The sequence below is a fragment of the Sebastes fasciatus genome, chromosome 4, assembly GCF_043250625.1.
Source record: "Sebastes fasciatus isolate fSebFas1 chromosome 4, fSebFas1.pri, whole genome shotgun sequence".
In the NCBI taxonomy this organism is placed as follows: Eukaryota; Metazoa; Chordata; class Actinopteri; order Perciformes; family Sebastidae; genus Sebastes; species Sebastes fasciatus.
This window is the reverse complement of record NC_133798.1, coordinates 30,302,536-30,321,676: the sequence shown is the minus strand read 5'-3', so window position 1 is coordinate 30,321,676 and position 19,141 is coordinate 30,302,536. Positions and strand designations below refer to the sequence as shown.

The window sequence follows — 19,141 nt, the reverse complement described above, 5'->3', positions numbered from 1 at the left end:
AACTTCCTGCCCCCGTAGAATCCCAATCTTAATGGCGTCCTCTAAAGCAGAGCGCTGCGCACACACTCGGCCCCGCGGTCGCATATTGACGCAGCATGACTCTGGAAATAAGTGCAAATGAAATGTGTCCATTGCAACTAATCATGACACTGTGACCCAGATGTAGCTGACAGAGTATTTAAAGGTCATAAATGAGGCTTTGAGAAAATGTTAATTGAGAAGTCTGTTAAAAATCAATATATTTCTTAGTCAACAAGTCCCATGCGCAGCCTGATATCTTCTTCCTCTTTGCTAAAGGGCTCCATTGTTGTGTTGTATAAAGGTCCAAGAGGTTGTTTTATTGTATACTGTAGTATGACCCAACTGTGCATCGTACTGTAAAGAGCTGTGGTGAAAAGCTCCACCAAAAGGAATTCACCACCATTGGCAGACACAGAGAGGAGAGCAGGACAGTATTATGTAGATGGAGGTGAATCATCAGCAGAGGAGGAAACTCTGAACTCGCAAACCCAACAGGAAGTGAGACAGCTGGAGAGTCCACAGGATTTCACACTGATTTCCCTCATCACATGAACGCATCACTATTGTAAATGTTTATGTCTTCCAGTGAAACAGTTCAGCTCCTCTGCTGCATCAGCATCTCCTCACCAGGCTGCGTGTGTTTGAATCTGTGATGTGAAACAGTTCAGATCTGAAACACAAAAGATTCATTCAGACAGACTTTATAACAAGCTGCTACTGAGGCCTTGAGACCAACAGATCATCCCAAAACTGTCTGAGATATGAAAAGGGAGGACAAAATAACGGGAACACCTCATGAAGAACAACTTTGTAGTAACCAGATATTAATAATCCGTCAGGTAGCAGAATGTGTCAGCTCGTACAAGTTAAAGTGACTATGAGGATCTGTCATTTTGTGCTAATTTTGGCGGTCCCTGTGGACAAAAGTGGTAATGTTTCCAAACACCAGAGTCCCTTTAGAAAACCTCTAATTTTACTGCATCAGGGTCTGACAGTCTGCCCCGCTCAGTCCTGATTCTGGTTCTCCCGTGCGTCCCTTCCCTCCAGCGGGTCCAGCAATACGGCCTCGGCCTCCTACAGCGTGGTGTTGGAAGCCAACACCGACATCACACAGAGCAGCGAGGCGAAGTACTGTTCCTGACTGGAGGCAAGGAGGGTGAAAAAAAGAGATGTCACGCGTCATCATCGCGTCATAGTATTGGGGTACAGCACCTGCGCAGTCTGCACTCACCGAAATTTAGCCAATAGCAACAAATGACCGCAGCTCCAGTTACACTGTCATACCCCATAACTCAATCCTTGTGTCCCAGTCTCTTTCAATAACCGTTGACCGGAGGAGGAGCGGCTGCTGCCGGGCGTGGAGCTCTCCACCTCCAGCTGGAGCTCTGGATCTGGGACTGTCCGCAGTCGGCATGTCGCTGGACTCTGAGTTGAAGGAGTTTCTGGTGAACTTGCATGATTTCGTCTGATTTTAGCGAGTCCATGTTAATGGTGAGCCCACTTTAAGAGAGTCCGATTCAAAGTTAATGGAGCTCAGTACAAGATTGGGAGCATTTCTATTGCCTCTCAACGGCTCTCAACATGGCAGACGGCAAGCCGGTGGCTTGCAGTTAATAGTGCTAACAGTGCAAACAATGGCGAAAGTGCTGACAGAGATAAGTGTTTACCTGGGGGGGAACTGGAGGGTTGGGGCTACATTTCTGCTACGACGCCGTCGTTCCGGAGGGCGTTATCAGCTGTAACCGCCGTATGAGAGCAGTGCAGAGCAGCCGCTGTGAGCTAGTCAGTTTGGGCACGCTCACATGCACTAAGAGCACGCGTGGCCGCCTCAGCGACGTCAACATAGCGCGGAGAAACTCTGATTAATACACACAGAGGGAGAGACTTTACTCCTCTATACCTTTACATAGACAGTAGTTGTTTGATGATATATTAATGCTCTGAATATCGAATTTAAAACCTTTAACTTTCACTTGAACTGATGTGACTGGCTGTCATATAGTCCTCCTGGCTGATCAGCTCTGTCTCATACTGCGGCACATGTCCTCCTCCTGTCTGTCCATCAGACTCATTCATTAACGCCCATAAACTGTTGTGTTGGATATCATGACTGCTCTGCCTGCTATTCTGCTTTTATAATTAACATCGTATCCATAACTCAGCTCTCTAGCACCGCAGCATGATCAGACACAGTATGTTGAAATCTGACTTTGGTTTCAGTCTGTGTATTAAGTTTCTTCCCACAGTCATTGAGATTATGTGAGGAGTTTTTTTTCTGAAAAGATTTCTAGAGAAAAGTGAAAAATGATGGATGCATTTAAAGGAAAGATAGCACTTTGCAAAGAACAGGAGATACCTTCATCCACTTTTTGTCAGTATAATCATGGACCATAAAGTGCAGCAATGACCCCCAAAAATGGACCTTAATGATCATCAATGTTAGCTTTACAAACTGACGAACTAACATTAGCTTCACGTTTTAACGGTCCAAACTAATCTCAGCTTCACAGTTTAACAGGACGAACTAACGTGAGCTTCACAGTCTGGCAGGAAACTCATTTAAGCTGGCAGCTGATTTATTTTCTTCTAGATAATTTCAGCTCTTAAACGCAGCTCTGTTGATGATCCCTTGTTCACTTGAGCGACAGTCTGCTGATGAAATGACGGGTTTATTGGTCGTTCTCTCAAGCGATTTCATTATCGACCGGCTCTGACCACTTCAGGATGTCTTAAGGTATCATATCTTCACTAACACAGGTGTGTGTGTGTGTGTGTGTGTGTGTGTGTGGCTCAGGGGACAAATAGGAAATGAAATCCTCATCCATCAGTCGTCCTTCCAAGAGGTGAAGTGGCTTTAATTGCTTCTGTCTTGCACTTTGCGGTGTGGAGTTGTAATGTAGCGGATCACAGATACAGAGGAGGCGATTTAATTTAACGGTCTTTTCATGAAAATTTACTGCAGTCCGGGTGACAGTGGCAAGCATTATGCATCCTAATAACAACAACAACAACGAGAAGGATTTCTTGCTGCTTTATATTGGCCACCGAGAGTGGAAAACATCAATCTAAAAACTGATGGATGATTTGGAAAATAATGCAATATAATAATGTAAATATAATTTGCTGAATGTGTAAAATTCAACCAGTTTAGTCCTTGAAAGCTCAAAACAAACGAGGTTTAATACTTCAGAAGAGCTGCAGCTATCAGTCGTTTTTTTACTTGTTTGTTGATTCTCCTCTAAAGTGCGTCTTTATTCTCCTGTGTGAACATTTCTTTGGGAGGAAGGACCTAAACATAATGTATCAATCAGGGAAGCTGCTGCTCAGACTGCAAGTGCCTTAAGCTCAGAGATTTTTATTTATTTAACAAATGATTTCACAGATTATCTCTGACCTTCTGACATCACATCTGCTGGTGGTTTTCAGTATGAAATAGCGCTCAGTACAGATTGGCCGCTCATCTAAAGTTTACAGTAATCACACCTTTTAATCTGTTGTGACAGTGAGGCAGTGGAGGGCAGATCACGGGTTCAAAACCAGGTCAGAGGTCAACATCATCAAGTCTGATTGATAGCTACGTTCTGTGAAAAATCTATATTTTCTGACTCTCAAATCTACCAGTGCTTCTCAGCCTGAGACTGTGACCTTTTATACGTTCCCATGATACATTATATAATTATTAGGGCTGTCAATCAATTAACATATTTAATCACGATTAATCACAAATTAATCGCACACTTTTTATCCGTTCAAAATGTTTCTTAAAGGGAGTTTTGTCAAGTATTTAATGTTCTTATTAACATGGGAGTCGGCAAATATGCTTGCTTTATGCAAGTGTATGGTATGTATATTGATCGTCGTGCCTGGTTGCTATGATAGGGAATATCTGCAGAAGTGAAAATGTACTTGCTCTGGATGAAGGGAAGGCTTAAGCACGTAGGGAGAGAGGACGGACCCACCGGTCTGTGTGTACTAATTTCTCCTCCATTGTTTTTGTTGTTCAGCACTTGTAGCCTACATGTAGGATGTGACAGAGCGCAGAGTTTTACCCAAAGTTGAACATTTTTCAACTCTCGACTGGAAAAAAAAAAAAAAAACGTTCAGCGCCTCGTCACGCTGCTGCCATTTGTAGTATAGTGTAAATGCACAGCGCTCCCATCGCAAAAACAACTACTGTAAATTGTATAATTTTGACTTCAAATGGAGTAGTTTTATTATAATAATGAAATAAGATCAAGTCAAACTTAGATAATAACAAATAAGATCAATAACAATGTAAATAAGATAACAAAAAAATAATCCAAAATCAAGTATTTACATTCAATATAAAAAGGGTCAAAAATATTATAAAGAAAAAATACAATTTCTTGTGTGTCGATTTTGTATCTAAAATATTAAAATCACGGTACCGGGTCCGTCGGGTAAAAGAGGTTAACTGTATTAATGGCAGTAAAAGTAATATTTAGTTTGATTTGAGGATTTGCAGTGATGAATAATTGTAAACTGTGAAGCTTGTTGAACAGTCGGCTGTCATTTCCGTCTGTGCTCTGACTGAACATCATGTAAAGACATCACACAAACAACTGAGCATCTGATTAGCTCCATGTTTGTGTTTACCTTCCCAACAAACACACCTGTCATGTACTGAGAGCCAGTGAACACATCAGGAGCTGCGTCACTCGGCCTGCAGGCTCTTTAATTCATGTATTCCTCAGTGTGTGAGGGGGAGGCCTGTATCTGTCTGCGTCTGTTTGCTTTGATACAAGTTTCACATGGAAGCCCGTTAATGCAGCATGAAAGTGGATTTACACTCAGCTGAGGAGGAGTGTGTAAACGTTTGAAGTGTGTATGCTGGCAGTTTGTCTTTTCCACAGAGAAACATACAATTATTCTTTTACATGTTTATTTCAACATTTCCTCATCCATGCAAGTTGTTTTTTCTTTCCTATTTTGAGGGTACAGGTTTATAGGAGACTTTTTTAGCATTGTACTGAAGGATGTTCCTACAGCAGCAGTGACGTTAAAGCTTTAGTAGGAAGTATATTTTTGGCATCATTGGGCAAAAATTCCATAATAACCTTTTAGCATATTGTCACTAAAGTGCTCTGAGAGAAAACTAGACTTCTGCACCTCCTCATGGCTCTGTTTTCAGGCTTTAAAACATCTAGCCCGTGATGGGAGACTTACCAATCACAGGTAATTTCAGAAAGAGAGTGTTCCTATTGAGCGTTCCTATTGAGCGTTCCTGTTGAGCGTTCCTATTGGCTGTGCTCCGGCTGGTGGGCAGTCCTTGGTATTTCCTCAACTGTTCTCAACATGGCTGCCTGGGCACAAACTTTCTATCGGATCGATGCATAGACTGGCGTACTCGCCGATAACCAATTCCGAATTTCGGGCAGTATCGGATGCATTTCTAATACTGGTATCGGTATGGGAAAAACAAAAATGGTTGTTATGCACAAATGAGAGGGCAGGTTAGGTTGGCTTTTTGGTTGAAGGACATGATGCAGTCAGGGTCTTCAACTCCAAAAAAAGTTGAAAAGTCTATCAGTCTTGAAAATAGGAAATTGCAATGGGATTGTTTATTATGCTTATTTGCTAATACAATGAATTATGATTTTGGAAAAGTGAGACGGACATGTTCCCCTGATCCCCAAAGGAAATTAGACCCTTGGATTGTACAGTTATGGATCTCAATTTTGATGCTTATTGGTGGAGTGTTACTTTGAATGCATTGGTGAGGTTAGAAATAAGAGCAGCACGTAACGACCGATACAGCTCAGCTGTTAGCTGCGTAGAAAGAGATTCTTGTTGCCACACAAACGGAGGCAGTTTGAATGTTTTTAACATAACACGATTCATACATGTTGACATTAATTGGACAGCACATCTTGACAGTATTGAAAATGTGTTTGTCCTCAATCAGAAACCTTGTTAGTGTGCAGGGAAAACACAGCGAACCGATGACAGGCCGAGACAGATGATTTGAAGCAGTCTGTCGTGTCAGAGCGACCAACATGTTGATATCTGATGGAGTTCAAACCTACATTTCCTTTTTTCCGTCTAAATGATTTCCAGCTGCTGCTTCCTCATCAGCCTCCTCAGAGTTCCTGATCAGAGGGAGGTGACGGTGACTCAACACCGTCTCCAGGGACCTGTTAGTCTGTCACATTAAAGGACTGCTGACATTTCCAGCTGTCTTCTAACCACAGACCCTCATTGTGTCCCCGAGGACACATTACGGAAACATCCCCAGGTGTCAAATCCAAACCATCCTCATTTAAGGATGTCAACATTTTTTACTTGTGAATCGTGAATCGGAGAGCGTTTAAGGATTTTTTTCACGTATGATGGAGCACAGCTAACAGTTTCCCCCTGCTTTCAGTCTTTGTGTTAAGCAAGGCTAAACACGTCCTGGACCTCACTCTGTACTGGACACACAGATGAAACATATTTTCCACAAATTAAAAATACTTTAACAACAAATGTTTGTAATAAACATTTTTCTTAAGGCATGCAGTGTTCCATCAACATCGTTCTTATATCCCTGGAACGCTGACATTCTCCTCTAGGCCTTTATATACAGATATTTACCCGCTGTGACAGTCTGTGTATGTGTGCGTCATCGTGGCAAAATGTGATCCTGGAGACGCCTACTGTAGTGGGAACGACCCAAGAAGAGGTTTTGAGTACTTTGCCAGCTGTGAAAATGAATTTCAAATATTCATTATAAAAAACCCCCACATAAGTTGGAACTATTCGAATATCTATTTTTTGTGATACTGTGTCTTAACTGACCGTGAGCAACGCAGCACTGCGCAGCTTCCCCTCACCGTCACGTCCCTAGTCGCAACCGTGCAAGATGCAGTAAGGAAACTTTACAGGTGTGTAGTTGAGATCAAATGAAGGGACGAGTTCGAAGATGGGTGAGCAAGCACCGGAAGTAGCGGGATAGGAAGTATAGAAGGGGCCTCTTTACGCCGCTGGCCTGATTTGGCCTCGCAGATGGTGTGATCCCATCACAAGACGGTCTCTAGTTACTGTTATGGTATTGTTCATAAAGCAGTAGATACTTTAACGAAGCTCCACACTCACTAAAAGGAATCTGTGCACTTTGGTTCAAGTATTTAATAATGAAGCCATATTTTTAGCCTGAGAAACTACAATTGTGAACTGCATTTTTGTATGTGCATTTGCATAAAAAAGCACAGGTGTGCACTTTTTGATACTCTGAGATTCTCTAATGAAAGTCCTGTGACTAGCAGCTCGTTATGTAAATCTTCTCCTGAATGCTTCTAATTGAAATCAGTTCAGATGCTGAGAAGAAAAGTTGAAATGTAACATTATTTTTAGATTCTTTGACTTTATAACTTCACTATAGCAACAGATGAAAAACTATTTAACTTACTTTCTTTTTTTCTTTTTTTTACATCTTTATCATTTTTATGATACGTAATTATCCCCACAGGTATATGATCGTTGATGATTTTTGTATTAATTCAGCTCCTTAGTCCAAATTGGTCCCCTTGGTATCTCTTTCTGGATGGCTCTATAGTTATTTTTGCCAGAGAGGAATAATCTTTTATACTATTCAGTTTCTTGGTCATTTGACTCCTTTTTTTTTTTCTTTTTTTTTCTATCCTGATGCACCAGATGTTTTTTTTGGATGAACCATCTGTCAATCAAACTTGCCGAAGCCAGTCGGGAGAAGAGCGAAAACATATTTTCCATTGAGAAAAGCCTTCAGTGTTGTTCTATGCTCTTCTTTCAATGAAGAAATACTCTCCATCTCTGATAGAACTGATGTTATTGCAGCATATATGCTAACCTCTTCAGGAGCCGCAATTGTTGTTTTGAATGAACAGTTTCTACGTCGCTTTTCTTGTGTGATCTTGTGATATCGTGTGAATCTAGCTGCCGTCTAAGGTAAACTTTTTTCTTTGTTGGAGGGTTTCACCTAACTAGTTAACTAACTAGAAAGACAAACTGACAGATAAACAGATTTATCGGTTTGCTGCTGCTCAGACTCAAACGAGCATGAGTGCACCTGCAGCTTAGAGGATGACCTTTGACCTGCAGCTTCTACTATAGTCAGACATCATATTCCCATTTTAGCAACAAAATAAATAAATACGAAATATCATAGAAATGCCAAAATACACTGGAGGGGGGGCTTTAAGGGGTCTGTCCAATGATGGATGCCTGTGACGCCATATTTAGTCCATAAATGGGAGAAGTTTTTCCCAACGTGTGCCTCTGTAGTGTGGTGTACCTTAAAATGACTAAGAAATTCTATGAATACTTAATTTATAATGTCTAAAATCCTGAGATGAAAAGAGAACAAGCAAGATGAGATGCTGCACTTCATTTCAGTAAAATCCAATCAGGTCAGCAGTAGCACGTAGACAAAGTGTATTCTGTGCATTTAAAGCAGCTACAATTTTTCTATTAAACACGGATCACATGACCACAGCATGTGCAAGCGGTTCAACTGTACAATCATTTTGGAGGCTGCAGTTTGTGATGCTGTTGAAGTGTATAGGATTACAGAGAGAGGTGTTTATTTAGTCTACCCTCATTGATTGAAATGGGGTCCATCAAATAATACAAACGCCTGTGTGTACCTAATAAACTGGCAACGGAGTGTATTTTTCTTCACGATGACAGCTGACAAACATTAAAATGATAGCATATTCTTATGACGTGAGTAGCATAAAGACATTGATGAAACACTATTAACAAGATCAGAATTTATTTTGAGAACAGAACCCTTTTTCCTTCTAAAAAAAAACCATAACAGTTTTACATCGATGCATCAGACTGCATTTAAACCTCCTGCTTTCACTCTGTATTTGCATCACGCATGAACCGGCTTATCATGCAGCTGATAAGTTCTGACCTTTTCCTCTGAATTTGTTGTTACTTGATGTTTCACGTTGTTGCATGGATGGAAAAGATGTTTTTTTTACCTGGAGGGATGTTTGCTGTGTGATCTGAACACCATCAAAGAAGAAGCAGTTCAAAGATGGAGGCTTTTTAACTTTAAAGCTACTTCTGGGAAGTTTAACCTTTTCCACACACTCCCTCTCCCTACCATGGAGGGATTTTGTGCCTTTTTTTCATCTCAAATTAATCTTCAGGTTCCCTGATGTACACTACTTCTATGTGACGTCTACTGCTGACCTGCTATCTTCCCCTAAAGACCCCCTGTACCCCCCTAAAAAAGACAAGTCTATTGTGGGTCTCAGAGGTTTAAGGGGTTCATGTTTATTTTTCTTTTATTTGTTTAACCCTGAAAAACACTTTTTTGCTATTTTAAAGTATCTTAGGGCTGTAATTTTAAAGGCTCAGCAAAAAGGAACCCAAAAGCGTGACACTGAGACCAGGTCGGTAAAATAAAATGTCCAAGTTTACTCAAGTAGAAAACAGCCAAAAAATCAAAACCAGGCAGGTAGGGGAAATGAAACTTTACCAAACCAACAGGGGATCAGATAGAGAGATGAGTCCAAAAGGCAGGCAGGGGGTCATACTGTAAAATGTCTGGAACACTAATGCAGTAGCACAATAGAAAGATCAGGCAGAGAATGACTGGATGTGGGCTGATATATGTGCTACGGGGGAAGTGGACACAGGTGTGTTGGTGGGCAGTAGAGGTCAGGTGATAGGGAATAGCAGGAACACAGGGGTTACTGCAGGGCAGCGGGGGGGTAGTGTCATGATCTGAAACGACAGGAAAGTTATTACCTGTTGGGGGGAACACACACAGGAAAATGTGAGACTGTGAATTGTCTGACATTGTGACAGTAATGGCATCACATCCTTTCTGTTCAGCTGTTCAAGCTGTAGTTTATCCGTCTTTCCTTCTCTCTGTTTTCCCGTCTTTTCTGGGGATTGTACATTTCTGCTTTCTGGCAGTAAGAAGGATTTTCCACCTCTGCAGATAAATAAGCACATCCAAAAATGAAAAAGTTTCACTTTGTTCCCACTGTTTTTTTTTTTTTCCAGCTTTGTGTTGTTTGTCCAGCGGAGACTGCTATGATAAACTTGGAATCTGGATCAGACAGTAGCTGCAAATCATTCCTGGCACTTCATTTAATTGTGCTCACAGTTTTTTTATTGCCTCTTCTGTTGACTCATTTGTTTCTCTCATGTGTTGTAGAAGAGAGTGTCTTCATGTACTGATGTTTTCTTTGTTGGTCCTTTTAATAAAAAAGGCACCAGCTGCGTGCGGTGGGGCTACCACACGCAACAAGTTTTCTAGCATGTAGGGAAGACTATTTGGCACTGCATCATATTTTCTCAATATTAAGGGCACTTGATCACATTTTTCTTCACTGGAAAGGCACCCTGGAGGGTACTTCAAGACGTTTTGTTTACTGGAAAGGCGCCCTAGAGGGCACTTTATCAAGTTTTTTTTCTTCTGGAAGGGCACCCTAGGGCACGCCATCATGTTTTCTCCATTTAAAGGCACCTTAGAGGGCACTTCATCATGTTTTATCTACCATTGGGGCATCGAAGAGGGCACTTTTGTTGCTTTCTTTTGCATTCAAAAAATCAAATATAACCAACAAAATGTCTGAGCTTGATCAAGACATCTATTTGTCTTTGCACTACTATTTGGGAATATCATTAGTTTTGCAGGTATTTGGTCATAAATGAAAGTACTAATTGAAAGCTTGACCTGATGATGGCTCTAGATAAAAAAAATCACCCAGAGTTATTAAAATGAGGGAGATATGAATGTGTGTGCCAATGTTAATGGAAATCCATCTAATACTTGATGAGACATTTCACTCAAAACCACAAATGTGAACGTCATGTTGGCGCTACATCTGTTGGTGTTCTGTATCTCCTCTTGTTTCCCTCCATCATCATCCTCCCTGTACTTATTTATTATTTTTCTTATTTGTATTTCTCTGTTGTTTCCTCCTCGCCTGTTTGTTCTCGGTTCAGTGAGTTGGAATGGATATGGAGTCACACAGCGGGGGGTTCCTTCTCCATCAGAGCAGTCTAAGCTGCGTTTCACCACCGTGCTCTGATTTCCTGCTTCACATGTCCGATCAGACACTAAGCAGGAGGACCAATCAGAACATATCTCATCAGAAGTGAACCGAATCCTCCAGGTGCTCCTGACGAATCTGAGCTGTCGCCTCCACACAGAGCAAACAGCTGTTAGTTATGACTCCCATACTCCTCGTCTGTGGTCTTTTAGTTCCCCCCTGGCAGACTTTCATAACTCCACAACTTCACGGTTCATCTGTGACATTCGCAATTTGAAAGGAGAAATGGGTCTGGCGTTAAAAAGATTCTCCTGCTTTGCCCGAGGTAAAGGAGAAACCCACGCTCGTTCCTTTAATCTGCACTTCATCACGTTTTTATTGAACATGAAGTAATTGGTTTTTTAGAATAAACAGATCAGTTCAGCCGGTAGATGATCTCTTACATGCTTCACGGAATGACACATGGCCTCAATAAAACCACCACTGTGGGAGGTTTGAGTCAAGGTTTCTCTCTGTCAAATAAGACAAAATCGAGCTTCCACACATGACTGTTGTCTCACAAACAGGCCAACAAAGTCTGGATCAGTGCCTGCTTCCTGTTGTAGTTTGCCTAAATTTATCAGACTGAATAATTTGAAGTAGAACATTTTAACAACTCTTGTCTTTAGTTTTCAGTAGGGCTGTCAAACGATTCAAATATTTACTCACGATTAATTGCATGATTGTCCATAGTTAATCACAAATTAATCACAAGTTAATCGTAAATTTTTTTATGTTCAAAACGTACCTTAAAGGGAGATTTGTCAAGTATTTAATGCTCCTATCAACATGGGAGTTTTATGCAAATGTATGTACTGTATATATAATTTTCCTGGAAATCAATTCAGAAAACAAATCGCTTAAGATATTTAATTGTGATTATTCGCATTATTGTCCATAGTTTATCGTGATTAATTGCAAATTTATTGTACATTTTTTATCTGTTCAAAATGCACCTTAAAGGGAGATTTGTCAAGTATTTAATTTAATTCTTTTATCAACATGGGAGTGGGTAAATGGTGTTATGCAAATGTATGTACAGTATACATTTATTATTGGAAATCAATTAACGTTACTATTTTCTATCTACATCTTACCAGATGATTCTCAGATCTACTTCTCCGTCGATGCAATTAATATCACTCAACTGATCGAACTACAGGTCTGCCTTACAGAGGTTAAAAACTGAACTCCCTTCAGTAAACTCCAGTAAAGTTATTATCACAGGTATTATCACTGTAGTAGTTTATTTTCAAAAATTCACCACGGGCCTTTAAAAACAGGCAACAGGCCACAGCCGCCGTACTTTGGCCACGCCAGGACTAAACCATCCAATTAATTGAAGAAATTGCCAACAGATCAATCAATTATGAAAAACATTACCTGCAACGTTTCGTCATACATGTGTGCAAGTAGGTTTAGTTTCACATTCACTGCAGCTCCTGTAGTCAAATTTTAAAAATTGTGCAACTTTCCTAAATGTTTATTTTTTTAAAAAACAATCTCCAGTGTGCCGGTGTAGTTTCGGTGTCTGTTTTTAAACCTGTTGCTGTTGAAGTCCGAGCCTCGGTGTCAGGTGGTCTTCCTTCTCCTCTCAAAGAGGGCTGCCACAATCTTCGCCTGTATCTTTAATCTTCTGACTCACAACCCGGCGCTCTGCTGGCATGTAAATAATTTAGTGGAAATTTTAAAGCTCCAATTAATTCGAACAACAGGGAGGGAGGACGTCTCCCGCTGATCGATTCATTAGTAATAATGGCTGACATTTGTGTCGCCAGATGAAGTGGAGGAGAGCCTATAGAATCCAGAGAGCAGCAGAGGGAGGCGGCGGTCTGACTGACGACCAGACGGACGTTCTACGGTTTCATTACACAGTTCTGCACACGCCTGACGGTTCACTCTCGGTCTTAGTCCTCAAGATAATATATTCTTTATTTATATTCATTTTCTCACACAAAAATCTGATATACAGCCATAAATGTCAACTATAAATATATGTCAGATTTTCCCAATATGGAACTTTTTTTGTAGGTTTGTAGGTTGTTGCGTCTTGAATTTCAGGATTGACTGTGTTTTAGGACCACAAAAAACTGTTTTTGAGAAGCTGATGGATTGTAGTCCCTTAGTTTAAAAATAGGATGGTCTGATGTTAGCATAGTGTACAGTATTGGGTGGGGGAGTCATCGATCCAGGCTTAGAGGGGGTCGGGATGGGGGGTCAGAACCTCCAGCAGGCTGACAGGAGGCTCCAGGAGAGAGTGACCTTTACACACATACAGTGTACACACAACACACACACAGACACAGACACACACACACTTTTTAAATGATGATTTCTATACTTTGTTTTCGTCAACAAATCACATTTTCAGACCCAAACTAACAGTGAATGTATCCTACTAACAAGTATTGTGTGTGTTACAGCTTGATATCTCTTCTTCCTCTGTGCCATAGAGCTCCATTAAAAACACATCAGTGAGCCTCACTGTTGCACTGGGTGGCATGTTCCTTCATTAGCATTAACACACACACTGTAGTTTATTTAGACTCAAAAAATGAAACTATATATTTGTGAGGCGTTTTTTTAAAGTTTAAAGGCAGGGTGGGGGATCTTGAGAAACTAGCAAGAGTACACTAAATAGTAGCTAGCAGCATTAGCTACTAACTAGCTCCAAAGGTCCCTAAATCTAGAGAGAAAGTCGTCAAATTGGCAACACTGACAGTCCGTCCCTTCAGGGCCCCCTCCAAAGCCACTCCACCAAAATTATCATAAAGAACATATACCCATCATAATGAACATGAATGGTGAATATGGCTATTGTTAGTGCTCACAGATGTCAAGCTAGCAGCTTGTGGAAGACTGGTGACACACAATGAGTGCACGGGCGTGTGTGCAGGTAGACAGGAAGGTAGCCCGGCCAATCATTACATTCAGGCTAAATGAAATGATTGGTCGGGTATATTACAGTCCTGCAACAGCGACAGATACTAAATTGTTTTTGTCAGAGCATTTGATTTATTGATTGTTGTCGGGACATAAGGAGAATTTCAACAAATATAACAAATATAATAAAATCTTTACCAACCCTTCCTTTAATGTCCTCAATGGGCTTAGAGCTGAGAGCCACAGACAGGAAGTCAGAAACTATTGAGAGGCAGACTAACATGTTGGTTTCTTATGAGATCTGTTGACGAAAAGAAAAATGTAGTGCATAAGTGGTATCATACATTGACACAGAGCATCAAGATAATTGCAGGCCACAGTGAAGTGGATGGTGATGCGACCAAGTCAACACATTAACACTCAGCTGAGTGAGAGAGCTGCGTTCATCAACTGTCCATTTCAGCTCAGACCAAACAATCAGACGGACTGAAAACAGTAATCACACTGACATGAAAAAATGATCTGCGCTGGTTAATGAGCCACCGGCTCCTCCATTAGTCCGCTTTCATGCCAGTCACCATTATTAAATAATTACCATTTTACCATCTGCTGATAGCTGAGACGGGCTGATGTGTGAAAGGTTCATATCATTACAGGTCAATGACGATGCTGCAGTATATTTTCCAGTTTGGTCAATTGGTTGTAATTCTTTTCTCGGAAAATAGCTAATTGTTGCATTTGTGTTATCTGATCATTAATTGTGTTGCATGCTGGGTAGAAAATAGTGTCAGATTAACAGACTAGAATGAAAACCAGCAGGGAGGAGAGCTGACAACAAGGAATTAAAAACACTTTTGTCTATTGTGAACGTTCCTTAAGATGGGCGTACACTGTACCATTTTAGAAATGTTGTTTACTTCCTACTCCTACTGTACGAGTAGATCGTATGCAATGTAAAGCCAAAGTTCAAGATTTATGTGCTCACACTGTACGGTCCAATTGTCAGCCACGACCTGAGTGCTCACACTGTGCGTGCAAAATAGAAAAAAAACACTGCCCATCGGCCCCTGAGGGCCGTTCTGGCTGTTGACGGTTGTCAATAAAGATTTGTTTGAAATCTCCTAGGCAGGTAAAGTTTCAATTCGCCGTCTCATACCATAAAACTGCCAATATTCAAAATCGACACAGTTGATTTCTCGCCTCAAAAATTTTCAGAAGTGAATTTAGCGATGAAGAAATGAGCTACAGAAAATGTAAAAAACACAGTTTTTGGCTGCTGTTGTTGTAACCATTGCCTGAACCGTTCCAGCGCTTTGCATTGTGGGATACAGTAGATGAGGTAAACTGGTCCGATGCATACTGGAGATTTTTTCCAAATCAGTATGACAGATTTTGCTTTTGTTTGCATACTTCACGCTACAGTTTGGCCAAATCAGTAGTATAGTGTAGTACTGTATGAGGTTTCTGATACAGCCACTGTCATGGCTCCAAAATCTGTCTCCTCCTTTCAGGTGTCATCATATGAAACAGTCGGCTGTATATAGTTGTTGGCCTCCCTGCATCCTCTCCTTCACTTTAATGTCTTTCTGTCGTCTGCAGTTCAGAGCAGGTTGTGTTGAGATGCAGAGAGGCAGATTAGCTGCTGTTAACAGGCTCCCCTGGTGGCAGCTGCATCTGTCATCTCCCACTTCATCCACTTACCATTTGCCTGTTTCCATTCATCACCATAAAGAAGAATTTCTCTGTCGTCTCTCAGCGTCGCGCCCCCCTGCTGATTAAAAACGTCACTGCTGATTTCTTTGGCACCAAAACATTTGTTTTGTGTGGTAGTCCTCTTTTATCTCCTCGTTGAGACTCTTCAGCTTCAAGTGATCTCTGTTCCACCTCGTTACTCTTGTAGCTCTGCGGCGGTTCCTCTCCATCTGCTGTTGGTTCACGCTCCACGGGTCTATCGCTCTCAAAAGGCAGCGTTGACAACCCTCAGAACAGACTGGATCTGCTGTTATTTTATGTCTGTTTTCAGCCTATCTGTATACTGAGCTTCCTTTTTCTCAGAAATCTTTTATAATTTTTTTTACATGAGGCAACTAGGGCTAGGACAATACACCTATCTCCTGATTCCATACTGTCACGATACTTGGGTGCCGATTCGATATGTATTGTGATTTTACAAGTATTGCGATTAGATATGACAATTATTTATTTTTTAACACTAGAGCATGGGAAAATCATACACTTCTAGGGACTTTTACTTTAGAAAATATCTAAATTTATACAGTAAACATGTTTGATTTTCAGCATGTATGTAGTCAGAGATGTCCTGAAGTCAAATATATATCAGTCACTGTCGGGCATTATTTATAAAAGATTTTCCCTCAAAGATTAGTGGTATTTTCTTTTTAATTTATAAGGGAATATATACTGTAGATATACTGGATTATATACTGGTGACTATAATCCAATAGATCTTATTTCCATATATTTATTTTGTATATACAGTTCCCTTTGTCAACACCTTATTTTGAAAACCGGACGTAGTCACACGTGTATACTTCCTCTAACTTCGCCAAGTCTGTCGCTAGCTCTCCCGTCAGCTCCGTTCTCTTTATACATCCATAATCAGCTCCATCAGGGCCGTTTGAATGCATTTAAAATAGGGGTGGGAAAAATATGTATATATTTGCTTCAATTGTGTCTATGTGGAGGAAGTTATCGCTTTTATTGTTGTAGTCTGAGTAACGTGAAGTCATATCCATTCTGTATCCTTCAACCAAAACAAACCAGCCGGCCGCCGCAAGCCGCAAGGAAAAAGTAGGAAATGGCGGAGGGTCTGCGTGGATACGACCTGCACACTCCCATGTTAAATACAAAGTGGTAAACACTACACATCCAGTAAAGTATGGAAACACTTTGGGTTTCACACATTAAAGGAAAAGCAGAGCTAGACATCATGGCTAAAGCTGCATAGAATCAATTATTTTTCCCACCGCTAGTGGCAACCAGTGCACACATTCTGCTATTTACCAAGAAGTCAAGTCAATTATATTTATATAGCCCAATATCACAAATTTGTGTGAAAGGGGCTTTACAATCTGTACAGCATGCATCACCCTCTGTCTTCCCAGAAAACCCTTTTAATGGGGAAAGAAACCTCAGGAAGAGCAGCAGAGGAGGGATCCCTCTCCCAGGATGGGCAGACATGCGATAGATGTCGTGTTGCAGAATAGACCAACATATTAAAATTACAACAGCTATTCAGCAGCTGCATTGGAATATTTTTAGATTTTTTTCCCCCCTTCTGACATGATTTAAGACATGAAAACACTCTGCTTGGAATAATAATGTGTTTTTGTTATGGTAAAGTTCAATTACCTCCTTAAAATTCTCCCTCATTGAAAAATCTGCAATCTATGAATATGCATTTTTATCTTTTCTTCTATGCAATTTCTGTCTTTTCAAAAGTTTAACTGCTAGACAATAGGTGTCTCCTTCTTCATCAGTTCATCAGCTTTCACCATCTTGCCCTCGTTACAGCAACATTGCAATCATAGTGAGAAAAACACACATTGATTGATTTGTGGAGTGACTCAAAATATTGAGGGATTTCCAAAACACACCACAGAATTATTCATAATGCTTATTCATATGGTACTTATGGCAGTCCTGTGCTTCCTGTTTCCATGGTATCAACTGTCATCAGTCATGTCATACATGCAGTCCTCAGCCTCCAACAAAGTACATTCACACACTTTGATTTGATTAGTTTATCACCTCTCTAACATTGTAATGAATGATAATTTGAATATTTCAGATCAACACATTCTCACTCCCAACTCTTCAAATACCACCGCTAGGTCATTGGCCCTCAGCATCGGAGACCGACGCACCGGGTACCCCTTTTCTGTTACTTTTGGACAGACCAGGGACGGTGTGTTGATATACGCTTGTTACATGCATAGTCTTCTTTCAAAATAAACTTCCATTTTCACAGGAAGTTTGGTAAAGTGTTAGGAAACAGTCGTGGTTGATGTTAACCTCACTGACAAGCGACTCACGTGACTCACGGGACTGACGATACCGACAAGTCACGTGACTCAAGACTGACCTGACAAAATAATTCAACATTACTTTTAGTTTCACATGCGACTGGAACAGCGGCCTCCTGGTGGAAAGTCTTGTGTTTGTTTGACCCATCCACCTCCACCCTCGCCCGCCCCGAGCTGACTCTCGGGCTATTAATACTACGTCACTTGCTCCGACCGTCGAATAACGCCGCGGGTGGGTTTACATTGGAGTTAGTTGAAAGCCCGGTTCGTCACATACTGTCGCTAAAGGGTGCCTCCATAACTTGGTTTCTGATGCCGAGGGGCGCTTACCAAAATACCGGTATTTGACGAGTTGGGAGTGAGAAAAGGTTGACACGGGAGAGGCTTCAGTTGGTTTCAATCTGCAACCTCACAGCTTCCTGTTTCCATGGTATCGGCTCTCATCAGTCATGTCATTCATGCAGTCCTCAGCCTGTTATTTCAGTTGATTCTATCACCACCTTAACTTTGCGACGGACCATGATTTGAATATTTCAGATAAGTTGCTAGTTGGTGTAGTTTATCCGTTTAAACAGGGGAAGTATCAGCCTGACATGGAGCTGTTCTTAGGGGCTCGAAATACAATCACAGAGTTGTTTTTATAATAGACAACTGTGGCCTTCATCACCCAGTGCAACCCTATGGCTCATTGATATTGTTGGACAATAATGGAGCTCTGTGGCACAGAGGAAGAGGAGATATCAGGCTTTGATACACACACAATACTTGTTGGTTGAATCGGTTAACTGGGTTTTAGTTTCTCCAGAGTAAATGTTGGTAATAATAAAAAGATAAAACAACACTTCTTATCTTTTATTAAGTGATTACTGCAGCTGCAATGAGATTTAAAGAAAAAAGATAATTTGAGTCTCAATACGATAAAGATAAAAACACTATTAAAGCTTTGTTTGTTTATAATTCTCTAATTAAGGCAATTGTGTTATTATAATCTAATCATACATGAATAACTAATCTCTGAACACCATTTAGATGTGTGATGGGTCCACTTACTTTCTCCTTGCTTCCTCACAGAGCTGTTTACGTCTACAGACTTAATGTTTCTGACCCTGGAGAACTTCTCCATTTTGTATAATCACACAAAATCTCTGCAGA

General features: G+C 40.8%; 1 protein-coding gene across 6 annotated transcripts in view; it reads left to right on the top strand.

Moving 5' to 3' along the window:
• The window catches only part of cadps2 (Ca++-dependent secretion activator 2), a 206,243-nt gene that overhangs the window by 50,300 nt on the left and 136,802 nt on the right, over nucleotides 1-19,141 (top strand). The window lies entirely within an intron of this gene.